Source organism: Podarcis vaucheri (assembly GCF_965113315.1).
Source record: "Podarcis vaucheri genome assembly, chromosome: W".
NCBI lineage: Eukaryota > Metazoa > Chordata > Lepidosauria > Squamata > Lacertidae > Podarcis > Podarcis vaucheri.
Genome location: NC_138757.1, coordinates 5,234,225 through 5,248,165, shown reverse-complemented (window position 1 = coordinate 5,248,165; position 13,941 = coordinate 5,234,225). Strand labels below are relative to the sequence as shown.

Here is a 13,941-nt window from a genome sequence, read left to right as displayed (position 1 = left end):
ACCTTGCTATGGGCTTCGGCTGGTCGCCGCAAGGGGCCTGGTAGGAGTTTTTCCATTTGGCTAATTGGCTGGTTTTTGGAGCCACTTGGTTTTTTCGCCTATCTCGTAGCAAACCGTCACAACTCCCTCGGTTTTGGCGGTAGGCATTGGCCGGGGTATTGTCATGCAAATGAGGTTGGGGGGGAGGAACGCCATCACCTCCCCCAATGCTTGAAGGGTAGTTCGTTAAAGGGCTCCGAGGGGCGACGCCTCGTCCGAAACCTACGGAGGCTAGGGCCTAAAGCGCGCCCCCGAGCGGTAACCCCTCAGGGAGCGCCTAGGGATATGCATCTCGGGTGGCTCCCCCTGTTGGTGTTTAACCCTTCCCGGTTAGACTGGATAGTCGGTTAGGGGCCAATGCCTAAAGCCAATACCTTTCTTACCTGTAATCAATAAAGTTGTGACCGTTTTCGCCCATTAACCTAAATCTTTGTGTCCAGTGTCTTTATTTATTCCACCTGTGGGGGGGGGAGGGAATAGCCACGCAAATAGATTAAAAAGAGTGTTAAATGAAGTGATTCACAAGGACCAGGCAGGCTTTCTCCCAGGTAGACATTTGTCTGACAATACAAGGAACATTATTGATATACTGGAACTTTTGCAAATGAACACCAATACAAAAGCAGTATTGATTTTTATCGATGCGGAGAAGGCCTTTGACAACATTTCATGGAAATTTATGAAGGAAAATCTTAAAGGGATGGGAGTGGGACGGGGGTTTGAAAACGGTATAGAAGCAATTTATTCAGAACAAAAGGCAAAATTGATAGTTAATAATGTGGTGACAGAAGAGTTTAAGATTGAGAAAGGAACACGACAGGGCTGCCCTATCTCCCCACTGCTATTTATTTCGGTCCTGGAGGTGCTCCTGAACATGATCAGAGGGGACCGGTTGGTTGAAGGAATCCAGGTCGGAGCTAAACAGTATAAACTTAAAGCTCTTGCAGATGATTTGGTTTTGACATTACAGGAGCCAGAATCTAGTACGAAAAGGGTGTTATAACTGATTCAAGAATTTGGTTGGGTGGCGGGATTTAAATTAAATAAGCAGAAAACTAAGGTTTTGGAAAAAAAAACTTGACAACTTCAGAAAGAGAAAGGTTTCAGAAGGAGACAGACCTAAATGTGGTGAAAAAGGTGAAATATCTAGGGGTTAATATGACAGCTAAAAATCTGAATCTATTCAAAGATAACTATGAAAAATATTGGTCAGAAATTAAAAAGGACCTAGAAATTTGGTCAAAATTGAAGCTTTCCTTGTTTGGTCGAATTGCTGCTATAAAGATGAATGTATTGCCAAAAATGTTGTTTTTGTTTCAGACCTTGCAGATTGTGGACAAGATGGAGTGTTTCAAGAGGTGGCAGAGAGATATCTCCAGGTTTGTCTGGCAGGGCAAAAAGCCCAGAATAAAATTTAAAATATTAACTGATGCTAAAGAAAGAGGGGGGTTTGCCCTGCCAGACATGAAATCGTACTATGAATCAGCAGCTTTCTGCTCGTTGAAAGATTGGCTACTTCTGGAGAACACTGACATTTTGGATTTGGAAGGGTTCAACAATGTATTTGGGTGGCATGCATATTTGTGGTACGACAAGGTTAAAGCTCACAAAGCTTTCAAGAACCATATTGTCAGGAAGGCAGTGTTCAATGTCTGGACAAGATATAAAGATTTATTAGAAAGTAAGACCCCAAGGTGGTTGTCACCAATGGAAGCTAAGGCTCAGAAAAGACTCAATATGGAGGCCAATTGGCCAAAATATTGGGAAATAGTAGAAAAAGATGGAACCAAAAACTAAGGTACTTTCAAAAATGTATAACTTGCTGTTAAAATGGAACACTCAGGATGAAACGGTTAAATCAGCTATGATAAAATGGGTGCAAGACATTGGCTACAATATTATGTTTGCTGACTGGGAACGGTTATGGACCACCGATGTGAAATTCACGGCATGTAATGCCTTGAAAGAAAATATTATGAAAATGATATATAGGTGGTACATGACCCCAGTCAAGCTTGCAAAAATATACCATTTGCCAGACAATAAGTGTTGGAAATGTAAAGAAACTGAAGGAAGATTCTTTCACCTTTGGTGGACGTGCCCAAAGGTTAAGGCTTTCTGGGAAATGATCTATAATGAGCTAAAAAAGGTATTTAAATATACCTTCCTTAAGAAACCAGAGGCCTTCCTTTTGGGCATTGTCGGCCAAATGGTGTCAAAGGAGACACCATTTAGGTCTGTCTCCTTCTGAAACCTTTCTCTTTCTGAAGTTGTCAAGTTTTTTTTCCAAAACCTTAGTTTTCTGCTTATTTAATTTATTTTTATGTATGCGACAACAGCAGCAAGAATACTCATCGCAAAGTACTGGAAGACTCAAGATTTGCCCACTCTGGAAGAATGGCAGATGCAACTGATAGACTACATGGAACTGGCAGAAATGACTGGCAGAATCCGAGACCTGGGAGAAGAGATAGTGGAAGAGGACTGGAAGAAATTTAAGGTCTATTTGCAAAAGTATTGTAAACTGTATGAATGTTAGAATGATGCAGGATATAAAGATAACGTGGCATTAGTGATAAATTTGAAAGGAGTATGTAAAAATTGGTTTATAAGAACAAAGGTGAAATTCGAACAATATTATGTTAAGCTCAAATAACTGATAAGAAAAGGGAAAAATTAGAGACGTAATAGCTGAAATGTATAACATAAAATAAGATTTGAAAGAAGGTGAAGTATTGCTGAATAAGATTTCATAAACAGGAACACAGAAAAGGGAGATGCGAGGGAGTCATGAAAGAGGGTTATGGAAATAATATTTAAGAAATTGAATCATTTTCTTTTTTATGTCTTTTTATGTCTTTTTTGCTTGCCTTTTCTGTATGCTTTGTATGTTTTTCTTGTTTTTTTTGGCTTATGGTGTTTTTCCTTTTTTTGGATTGTGAATGGGAAGTTTGTTGTGTTGTTTAAATTGTTTAAAACCCTTAATAAATATTTTATTAAAAAAAATAGATTGTGCTGAGTCACTCTCACATGCTTAACTAGTTGCAGGTGCAGGAGAAAGGCACCCAGATGAACCAGCACACCCTTGATGTCAGTATATGGAAACATCGCAGCTGCAAACAGCCAGATTGTTGACATCACATGATGCGGCTATCCGTGGGAAGGAATTTCCCCGGAAGTTCACAGGCTTCTCAGAGCTCTGTGAAGAGTGTAATTTGAAACCTTCCGCGTGCGCATCTACAGGAAGTTCGTCAGACGTGCTGGAAGAACTGAACTGAAAGGACGTGTTTTTCTCTAGTGCTGTAGACAGAAATAAAAGAATGTAAATAGACGCTTCTGCCTGTCTCCTTTTCCCTGCTAGGGAAGAAGCAGGAGGAGGGGGTGTGCATTTTACCCACATTTGGGAAAATGTCACCTATCAAAATCTCCCTGGTCTGTCTGGATGTCAGCCAGAGGAGGTTACCAGTATGCAAGCTCCGAGGACAGTGAGAGGGGCCAGCCTCTGTGGAGGGGGCTTGCAAACAGAGACTTATACATTAACAATTTATACATCTTATTTAATTAAATTTATAAACTACTTGATTCTACAAAACTTCAACAGGGTTTACAAAGAGAATAAAAGAATAAAATTATCAGCAAAAACTTAAAAACAAATATTTAAAACATTTTTTAAAAAATGTGATCAGAAAAACTGAAAACAAAACACACATTAACATTTACATATCTAGGTAGACTTACCTAAACAAAAATGGTTTTAGCAGGTGCTGGAAAGAATACAGTGAAAGCACCTGCCTAATAGGCAGGGAGTTCGAAAGGGTGACTGCTGCCACACTAAAATATTGTGTCTTACAAATGTGGAACACGTCTCATATGGCACCTGTATCAGCAACAGCTCCACAGATCAAAGTGTTTGAGTGCACCATATGTGGTTGAGTGCAATCTGAAAGGTAACTGGCCCCAATTTGTTAAGGTCTTTCTATGCTAAGAGCAACACCTGGTAACGAACTGGCAGCCAGTGCAGCATTCTTTGCTGACTGCAACTTCCTCATGAAGCGCAAGGGAAGCTCCACATAGAGCGCATTGCAGTAATCCAGTCTTGAAGTAACCAGTGCATTAACTATTGTAGCCAGACTTTCCCAGTCCAGGAATGGCCGTGGCTTCATACCAATTGCAGTTGGTAAAAGGCACTTCTAGCCTCTGAGGCTACCTGAGCCCCCAGTGACAAAGGTTGATCCAGAAGCTCCCCAAAACTGTGAACCTGCTCCTTCAGGGCAAGTGCCACCCCATCGGCTCTACATGCAGAAAAGGCTCCAGGTTCAATTCATGGCAGCCTTTCCAGGTGGGTCTGGGATTGTTCTCTGTCTGAAGCCATGGACAGCCACTGCCAATCAGTGTAGATGAAGCTGTGCTAGATGGGCCAATAGCCTAACCTGGTGTATGGCCGCAGCCTATGTCCCTAGAGTCCAGCCATGCCTGGAGCATGCAGCAGCAGTGTCTTATTATGTTCCTGTGAAGTTTCCCCTCTCAGCCTGGGAGGATTGATGGTAAAGCTCTGATTGCACACCAGCCCTGCATACATGACATAACCCATAAAAGGTGCTTTCAGCAGCCCATCCCAGAGTAGCCACCTGTCCCTCAAAAGAACCCATACATGAAATCTGACAACTGGCTCCCAGGTCTTCATCCCAAGCCTTCTTGTTCCATAGGCTGTTCTTCCACCCCCAGGATTCTTGTCTTCTCTGCCATGGAAACTTTCTGGTTAATAGCCTCTGATTAGCCTCCTCTTGTCAAATTGGCTGATGTGATGCGTTGCTGAGTCCTGGCTGATTAAATCAGAAGTCTTGTGCACTTTCCTGGAAGATGCTCATTGCAAGAGATTCCCACTTAATGCTGGACAGGCCAGGAAGACAGTTGGGCTTGTCAGTCTTTTATCTTGGCATTTATTTAAAAAATAATACATTTTTCCTTCTCCTTCTTTTGAAGCTCAGAGATCTGCCTGTTCATTTCTTTGCTGACAGCACCACCACCACCGCGATAGGCAAATGCCCAGGGTAGCCTTAGCAGGCCAGGGTAACAAACAGGCTGTTCCACAAACCTACTTCCCGTAATAGTACAATTTAATGTGCAGAAATCAAATTAGGAATATGGCGCACTCACCCGTAACATAAACACTGTCGTTCTGCTTTGATTGAATGTCGTTTTCAGGCATTATTTGGAACGACAATTTTATATTGAACAAAGGATTGCACAACTGCAGAATGCAAAGCAGCAACTTTCCAAGTCTCCTCATGATCTGCCGCAAAAGGACTCTGTGGTGACCCAAGACTTGTGTTCTGATTTCATGAATGCCAGAGGCTCTGCCTTTGCCCCCAGAGTGCTCTGGACTCCCCAAGGTTTGGGTAGGTGTGTGTGTTTCCTCACACACATTTTCTCACTCCTACTGTTGTGCACAGGTTCACTCAGGGCTCAGTGCCTTTGAGCGTGTGCAGAGTTACTTCACTAAGGATACCGCAGGAAAGGGTTATAGAATGTGCGTCTTCTGGATAACAAAATCTGGTGTTCAGTGGGCCCATCTCCATCCTCTCCTTCAAAATTAAGCACTCCCATGAATGTGAGAGTCCTGCTGGGCCAAGGCTGCTTTAATTTCAGTACAGAAAAATGTACCTAGTAGGACTTGAAAATAGGAGGGGGCAGGAAAGTGAGAAGTAGGTTTTATGGATAGAGCTGTAAACCTCCATCGAGGAGGCCAAGAATCAAGGGTCTTCTTCACTGCCTGTGGGTGGTGTTAAGCAGATCATTCTCAGCCTCTTAAGAATTTTTGTGGATATGAATAAGAGGATGACTGTAAGATCAGCACAATAATAAAAAGTGCTACATACACAGTTAATGCTTAGTATTTTGGAGCCATTGGGAATGTTCAGTATTAGTCATGCTGGGTATCCAGGTTCAGAAGAGACCTTGGGTGTTGCCTTCTGGAGAGGCTTCAGATAATTCATTTCTTCTGTAGCAGTTGACTTTAACTTTTTTAATTTTAGAAACCATCATGTTGGGAGGGGGGACCTGTGCCCCCCTAGATGTTGCTGCACACCCATCATACCTGCCTGTTGAGTATGCTTACTGAACCTGATGGGAGTTGACGTCCAACAACACATGGAGGGCAATGATTAAAGCATGATTAAATGATCTAATTGAATGCATTTTGGAAGGAGACAGCAAAATAGTCATTGATTATATGCTTCCCTTTCCTGAAGTGTGCAGTTAAGAACCTGCCAGACAAGGATTTCAAAAGCCAGCACCCAGCCTTGCCTCCTCTTAGTATTCTGCTGTCCTGACGTGTGTCTCCCTGTGCAGTTCATTAAAAGAGGTGCTAGCTAATGAGCACACACACACACACACACACACATCCCAAATCCGGCTTCTGCGCCGCTGCACAGTCAGAGCAGACCTGGGTCAAGGGCTCAGGTGAAGCAGACCTCGACTGAGTATTTTATCTCACTTGAAATGCTGGTGGGGGCACAGGAGGGAGAAATGGAGGTAGGCATGTTAAACAGTGTGGCTTTTTTTTTTTTTTTAAAGGCTGCTCTTCACAAGGAATGAGCCTCCCTCTTTGTTGACCCAATTCCCAACCAGAAGAGATGCTCCTTAAATGACACAACTTTGTACTGAGACTAGGATATTGATAATTGGTTCCCAGCCGCTGTCAAAGGCAGAAGCCCAGTAGCAGGCAGCTGGAGGAAAAAGCCCTTGCTCCTCTATTACTTTAGTATATTCCAGCTGTCCGGAGGAGCCAGCCAGCTTAGCTTGGTACATTTCTCCTCTGTACTCCAGGCCGGGTTTTGGTGGTCTTGGAGCTCACACTGATCTGGTATCTCCTGTGTTTCCAACATCAAATGTCTTGCTGCACTGAACTTGTCAAATCCTTGAGAGTTTTTACTGCACTCTGACTGCCTATGTTATAAGAGGTGGGGCTAACTGAGGCTATCATGCTTTGCCTGAAGCAGTGGCAATGTCCCCTCTTTAATGGGCTTAAACACTGAACTGCTCCCTGCTGTGTCAGTCCTTAATTGTTCTGAACTGCAGGCTGCCAAGAATGGCAGGAGTGAGTGGTTTGGTGCAGGGATACCAAAGGAGGGTTTCAAAAAGACCTAAATGGCCAGTTCTATTGCTTTATAAAGAAAGGTGTAAGCTTACACCACCATGTGCAAAGCCTCACTGCCTTTACAGACGTGTGTCCACACCCAAGCAACCATTCATACAGCCTTTATGCACAAAGCAGTATACATCATTTTGCCCAGAACCCCTTATTACACCTGAGTGGCGGCTGACCAAAGCTTCTCCCCACTCCAGCCCTAGAGTCCAGCATCCCAAGGCTGACAGGTAAGCATAGCATCAAAGCTAGCCAATTAACCAAGTGAATATAAACATACATGAGCTCATTCTTGCAACAATTACTAATTAGTTTGTGGTTATCTTAACTAGGAAGATGGCATTTGCAGGCCTTCCAGAACGTTTGACCTTTGGTTCAACATATGATTCCAATCCTATTCATACTGCAGATGGACACTGGGCAGATCTGGAACAAAGTTTTTTTTTTGGGGGGGGGGGGCAAATCACTGAACCCATTGTCACCTTTGGCTTTGGATTAATGAGGACCGGAGAAGCCATTTTAATCTGTGCATTGTCCTCAACAGTCTGGCAGAGACATCTTTTATTTAATGGCAAATTGAGGCTGTTAACTTTTATTTTTTTTATATAATAATTTTTATTACATTTTTTCCAAATTACAGATAAAACAGAAAAAAGAAAAAACATAAAGAGCAGAAAGAAAGAAAAAAACAGAAAATCACAACCATTTCAACAACTTATTTCAGATTTCTATCGGACTTCCCCGCATCTCCCACCTAATGCATTCTTGACAATAAAGTTATCAGCAAATTATAACCTTGTTTCATGTGTTTCTTTGTATTTTCAATTGCGGTTTAAGTTTAAATTCTTATTTTCCATTTACTCTAAAAATATAACATATTGTCATTTTTACCCATTTAAACTTTGATTCTTTCATAAATATTATCCAATTTCATATATAATCAACTTTCGTTGCTGGGGCTAATATTCCAAATCATACGGCATCTTAAGATTCATATAACTTATAATACTTTTGCAAATAGTCTTTGAATTTTTTCCAGTCCTCCTCCATTGCCTCTTCTCCCAAATCTCGGATCCTTGCAGTCATCTCGGCTAGTTCCATGTAGTTCATCAATTGCGTCTGCCAGTCCTCCAGTGTGGGCAAATCTTGAGTCTTCCAATGCTTGGCGATAAGGATTCTTGCTGCTGTTGTAGCATACATAAAAAAGGTTCTATCCTTTTTTAACACCTTCTGGCCGACAATGCCCAGAAGAAAGGCCTCCGGTTTCTTGGGAAAGGTGTATTTAAACACCTTTTTTAACTCGTTATAGATCATTTCCCAGAAAGCCTTCACTCTTGGGCAGGTCCACCAAAGATGAAAAAATGTCCCTTCAGCCTCCTTACATTTCCAACATTTATTATCGGACAAATGGTAGATCTTAGCAAGCTTGACTGGGGTCATGTACCACCTGTATACCATTTTCATAATATTTTCTTTCAAGGCATTACATGCCGTAAACTTCATACCGGTGGTCCATAACCTTTCCCAGTCCTCAGACATAATGTTATAACCAATGTCCTGAGCCCATTTTATCATGGCTGATTTAACTGTCTCATCCTGCGTGTTCCATTTAAGCAGCAAGTTATACATTCTCGATAATAACTTGGTCTTTGGTTCTAACAGCTCTGTCTCAAGTTTCGATTTTTCCACCTGGAATCCTATTTTTTTGTCTAACTTAAAAACCTCATTAATTTGGGCATAATGTAGCCAATCTTGCACCTTGCCTTTTAATTTTTCAAAGCTCTGCAACCTCCAATTACCTCCAATGTTTTCTATTATTTCCCAATACTTCGGCCAGTAGGCCTCCATATTGGGTTTTTTCCGAGCCTTGGCCTCTATTGGTGATATCCACCTCGGAGTTTTACTTTCCAATAAGTCCTTGTATTTTTTCCAGACCATAAATATTGCTTTTCTGACAATATGGTTTTTAAACATTCCAAATGTTTTTGCCTTGTCATACCACAGGTACGCATGCCAACCTAACGAATTGTTAAAGCCTTCCAGATCTAGGACATCAGTGTTTTCTAACAGAATCCAATCTTTCATCCAGCAGAAGGCCGCAGCTTCATAATATAACCTTAAATCCGGCAGGGCAAACCCCCCTCTCTCCTTTGCATCAGTTAGTATTTTAAACTTTATTCGGGGCTTTTTGCCCTGCCAGACAAACTTAGAGATGTCCTTCTGCCACTTTCCAAAACAATCCACTCTGTCCACAATCTGCAAGGCTTGGAACAAAAACAACATTTTTGGCAAAACGTTCATTTTTATAGCTGCAATTCGGCCTAACAAGGATAGTTTCAATCTTGACCAAATTTCTAGATCTTTTTTCACTTCTGACCAGCATTTCTCATAATTATCTTTAAATAAATTCAAGTTCTTGGAAGAGAGATTGACCCCCAGGTATTTCACTTTTTTAACAATATTTAGTTCTGTTTCCTTCTGAAACCCCTCTGCTTCATTAACTGTCAGGTTTTTCCCTAACACCTTAGTTTTTTGTTTATTCAACTTAAAACCCGCCACCCGACCAAATTTCTGAATCAATTCCAAAACTCTTTTTGTACTAGATTCTGGCTCCTGTAATGTTAAAACCAAGTCATCTGCAAATGCTTTCAGTTTATATTGTTTCGCTCCGACCTGAATTCCTTGCACCAGCCGATCCTTCCTTATCATATTCAGCAAAACCTCCAGGACCGAAATAAACAATAAAGGGGAAAGGGGGCACCCCTGACGTGTTCCTTTTTCAATATGAAGTTCTTCTGTCACCACATTGTTCACTATCAACTTAGCTTTTTGTTCTGAATAGATTGCTTCTATTCCATTCTCAAACCCCCTTCCCACTCCCATCCCTTCCAAATTTTTCTTCATAAATTTCCAAGAAATATTATCAAAGGCCTTCTCCGCATCAATAAAAATTAAAACTGCTCTGGTGTTAATATTTGTTTGTAAAAGTTCCAGAATATCGATGATATTCCTAGTGTTGTCAAACAGATGTCTACCTGGGAGGAAGCCAGCTTGGTCCTTGTGAATTACTTCGTTTAAAACTTTTTTAAATCTGTTGGCCAATATATCTGCAAATATTTTGTAATCCACATTTAGGAGTGAGATGGGACGATAGTTCTTAAGTTGGGTCTTTTCAGTCTCCACTTTGGGTATCAATGTGATGAATGCTTCTTTCCACGTATCTGGTGCCTTCCCTCCCCCCATAATCTGATTACAAACCTCCATTAATGGTTGTATCAAGAAATCTTTTAACGTCCTATAATATTTGGAGGTAAGTCCATCCGGGCCTGGAGACTTGCCTAGCTGCATGTTCTGAATGGCATCCTCAATTTCCTGTTGTGTTATTTTACAATTCAAGATTGACCTCTTCTCTTGTGATAGTTCTGGTAGGCCATTGTCTTTCAGAAATTGTTCTATCTCAATTGCTTCCTCGGGTCCTTGTGTATAAAGTTTTTTAAAATATTTCTGGAAACACTTTCTAATTTCTCCCGGTTTCTGAATATTTTTCCCTTCAACTTCTAGATTGGTAACATAGTTTAATTTTTGTCTCTTTTTCAACTGCCAAGCTAGCAGTTTCCCACATTTGTTTGCAGATTCAAAAGATCTTTGTTTCATTTGTTTAATTTTCCATTCCACTTCTTGGTTAATCAATTTCAAATATTGTGATTGGTGGAATTTGATTTCTCTTAGAGTCTCTTTTGATTTTGGATTCAATCTTAGTTTTTTCTCTCCTTCTCTTATCTTCTCCAATATCTTATCCTTTTTCCCATTCCAGAATTTTTTCTTAATCGTATTCTGTTGTATCAGAAACCCTCTCATAACAGCTTTACTTGCGTCCCAGATTATTCTTTTTTCCACCGAGGTATTCAAGTTAATTTCAAAATAGTCCTTTAAAGTTTTTTGGGCCTTCTTTACAATCTCTTGATCTCTTAACAGGTTGTCATTCATTTTCCATCTGAAGGAATCGGCAGTAGTAAATCTCATTTCCATTTTCAGAGCGTTATGGTCGGAGCAAGTCTTTGGGCAGATTTCTACTTTTGTAGTCTTAGGTGCCAGCCCTCTAGTTGTCCAGATTTGGTCGATTCTTGTCCATGACAGGTGGGCCTCAGAAAAGAAAGTTCCTTCTTTACCTAGGGGGTTTCTCGTCCTCCATAAATCAATTAAATCCATATTGTCAGTTAGTTCAAAGAAAGTTTTTGGTAGTCTTCCATCTTTAGTCAAATTCTGATTCTGTGACTTATCCATAAGGGTAGAGACGACCCCATTCATGTCTCCCATCATAATGGTGTTAGAATAGTCCAGATAGTCCAGTAGTGTCTCATGTAGCTTCTTGTAGAATTCTGATTTCCCCTCATTTGGTGCATAAATTCCTAGTATCAAAACTTTCTCTCCTTGGGTCTGTATTTCAATAGCCAGGATTCTTCCTTGTTCATCTTTGAACAAAAATTTTGGTGATAGATTCTCCTTAGCATAGATCACCACGCCTCTCTTTTTAACTCTATCTGATGAGATGAATTCTTGGCCTAATCTTTTGTTTATTAACACCTTCCTGTGGAGCCTGGTCACGTGGGTTTCTTGCAAACAAATTATATCCAAATTTTCTTTCTTTAAAATATGAAAAATCTTTTTGCGTTTTTCCGGGGAATTTGCGCCATTAATGTTCCAACTGTACAGCTGTAGAGACATCCTGTATCAATCTGTTGTTGCTCTTTATGGGGCGTCTTCTTTTTTATCCAAATCCGAGGGTGCTAGCTCTTTTCCAGACTCTGGTGGAGGCCAAAGAACTGCTGCTCCTTTCTGCAAGTCTTCTCCGTGGTCGTGTAGAAACTTCTGGCTGTCCTCTTTCGTTTTGATTTTAATCTTCTTTCCTTTGTAATTGAATGATAAACCTTGTGGAAACTCCCACCTGTATGGTATTCCGTTGCCTCTCAAAAGTCCAGCTAGGTCGGTGTAGTTAGATCTGAGATCCAATAGTTGTTTAGGAATATCCTTGTAAATTTGTGCTCTTCTGTCCTGGATCTCAAGTGCTTTGTTAAAATGTAGGTCAAGTAGCTTGTCTCTCTCCTGTTTAGTCCTTAAAATGATCAAACAGTCTCTAGGCCTGTCTTTCCTGGTGACTCTTCCCAGTCTGAATGCGGTTGTTATTTTAAAGTCTGTATCTTCCTTTATACCCCAGAATTTAAAAAATTCTGCTGTCAAAAAGCCGGTCAGATCCTCTTTCTCAATCTCTGGGATAGAGCGTAATCTTAAATTATTTTCCCTGTTTCTCAGTTCCACCAAAGACAGGTAGGCCTGCTGGTCGCTGATATGTTTATGGAGCGGCCTTACCTCTCCTTTCAATTCATCCACTTTCTGAATTGCTTGATCTACTTTTTCATTCGCAGCCTCGGCCAATTTCCGATTTTCAGATGTAGCGTCCTTTAGATTCCTAATATCTTGTTCATGCTTAGCCACCTGTTCAGAAAGTTTGGTAATTGAAGATGTGGCTAAGTCAATTTTTGCCGTTTGGTCATCCACTTTTTTATTCAAAATTGCAAATTGTTGTAACATTTCCTCTAAAAGGGTGCTTGAGCCCCCAGCTGCCATATCCTCAGTTGTTGGCTGTTCAGCTTCCTTAGATGGGGTTGTTGTTGATGGTACAACTCCCTGTAATACAGCAGGGACTGAAGATCTACGAGCCTTAGAAATCAGGGTTGTTTGTACCAATTGGCCTTTCCCTGCTTTCGACGCAGCTCTTGTTTTTGGTTTACCACTCATTCCACACTCATTCCACACCTGTCTTTGGATTCAAGGTCAAGCTGTCAAAAATTCCATGGGAAAGACAGGCTTCAGAGTAAATAACCAAACCACAGAGAGTCAAAACAAAGTTAGTTCTCAGGAAGTTGTAAATCCCAAACTCCACTAGGGGGAGTATTGTTGCAATTCAGGAAAGAAGAAACAAAGTTTCAGTCGCCATTAAAGTTCCTGCAGTTAAATAAATTAACAATAGTCTTTAGAGAAGACCTTTTCCCTCTGGCAGAGCCCTCTCAATGTTGCCACAGTAGTTTCTCTGGAGGTGCAAGATACAGTTATTTAGTTGTATCCACCAGTGATGCCTCTAAGTATCCATTTCAACTTTGTATGTGTATCCGCAAAACAGCCTTTTGCCCACTGCAAGCCCGGGACTGGGGTTTTTAAAGTTTTAAAAGTCCAGCAGAGGAGAGGGTCCCCAAGTAAAATAAACACCATAGCAAGGAAAATAAAGATAACTTGCCTTTCCCTTCAGTTTCTAACTTCTCCAGACGTATGATGCTTCCCGTTTTAAAACCTTTTTGTATTGCTTCCAGCTTGTCAGTTCCTTTGCCTTTGATCACTAAGCACCACCGGGAGACGGACTTCCTTTTTCTCGTCTCCCGTTTTCAGCCAAATTCATAAATTTGTAATCCAATTTCAGATAACTCTTACTCACGAGTAGTTGATTTGTAATCCAATATTAAGGAAGAAAGGTCGGCGCTCATCCGTAACAGCCGCGCGGCTTCACTCCCGCAGAAAGAGCGATGAATCCACAGCACCGCTTCCCCTCCGCGCTTCCGGAGCCCCTTACGGGGTTCCTTCTTCGTTTTGGGGGTCGCTCTAGGTGCCCGCCGGATCCCACGGCCACGAGCTCGCTCTGCTCGTGGTTTATCTTAGTGGGTCGTCGCTTTGCCGCAGCGAACGACCCTTTCCTGCAGAGCCCC

At 41.4% G+C, this 13,941-nt stretch overlaps 1 protein-coding gene across 1 annotated transcript in view; it reads right to left on the bottom strand.

Moving 5' to 3' along the window:
- Positions 1-11,574: 11,574 nt before the first annotated feature.
- Positions 11,575-13,941, bottom strand: part of LOC309523308 (uncharacterized protein) — a 283,533-nt gene continuing 281,166 nt past the window's right edge. The window contains exon 2 of the mRNA XM_082207104.1: positions 11,575-11,607. The gene's annotated coding sequence lies outside the window, so the exon portion shown is untranslated. The remainder of the gene's footprint in view (positions 11,608-13,941) is intronic.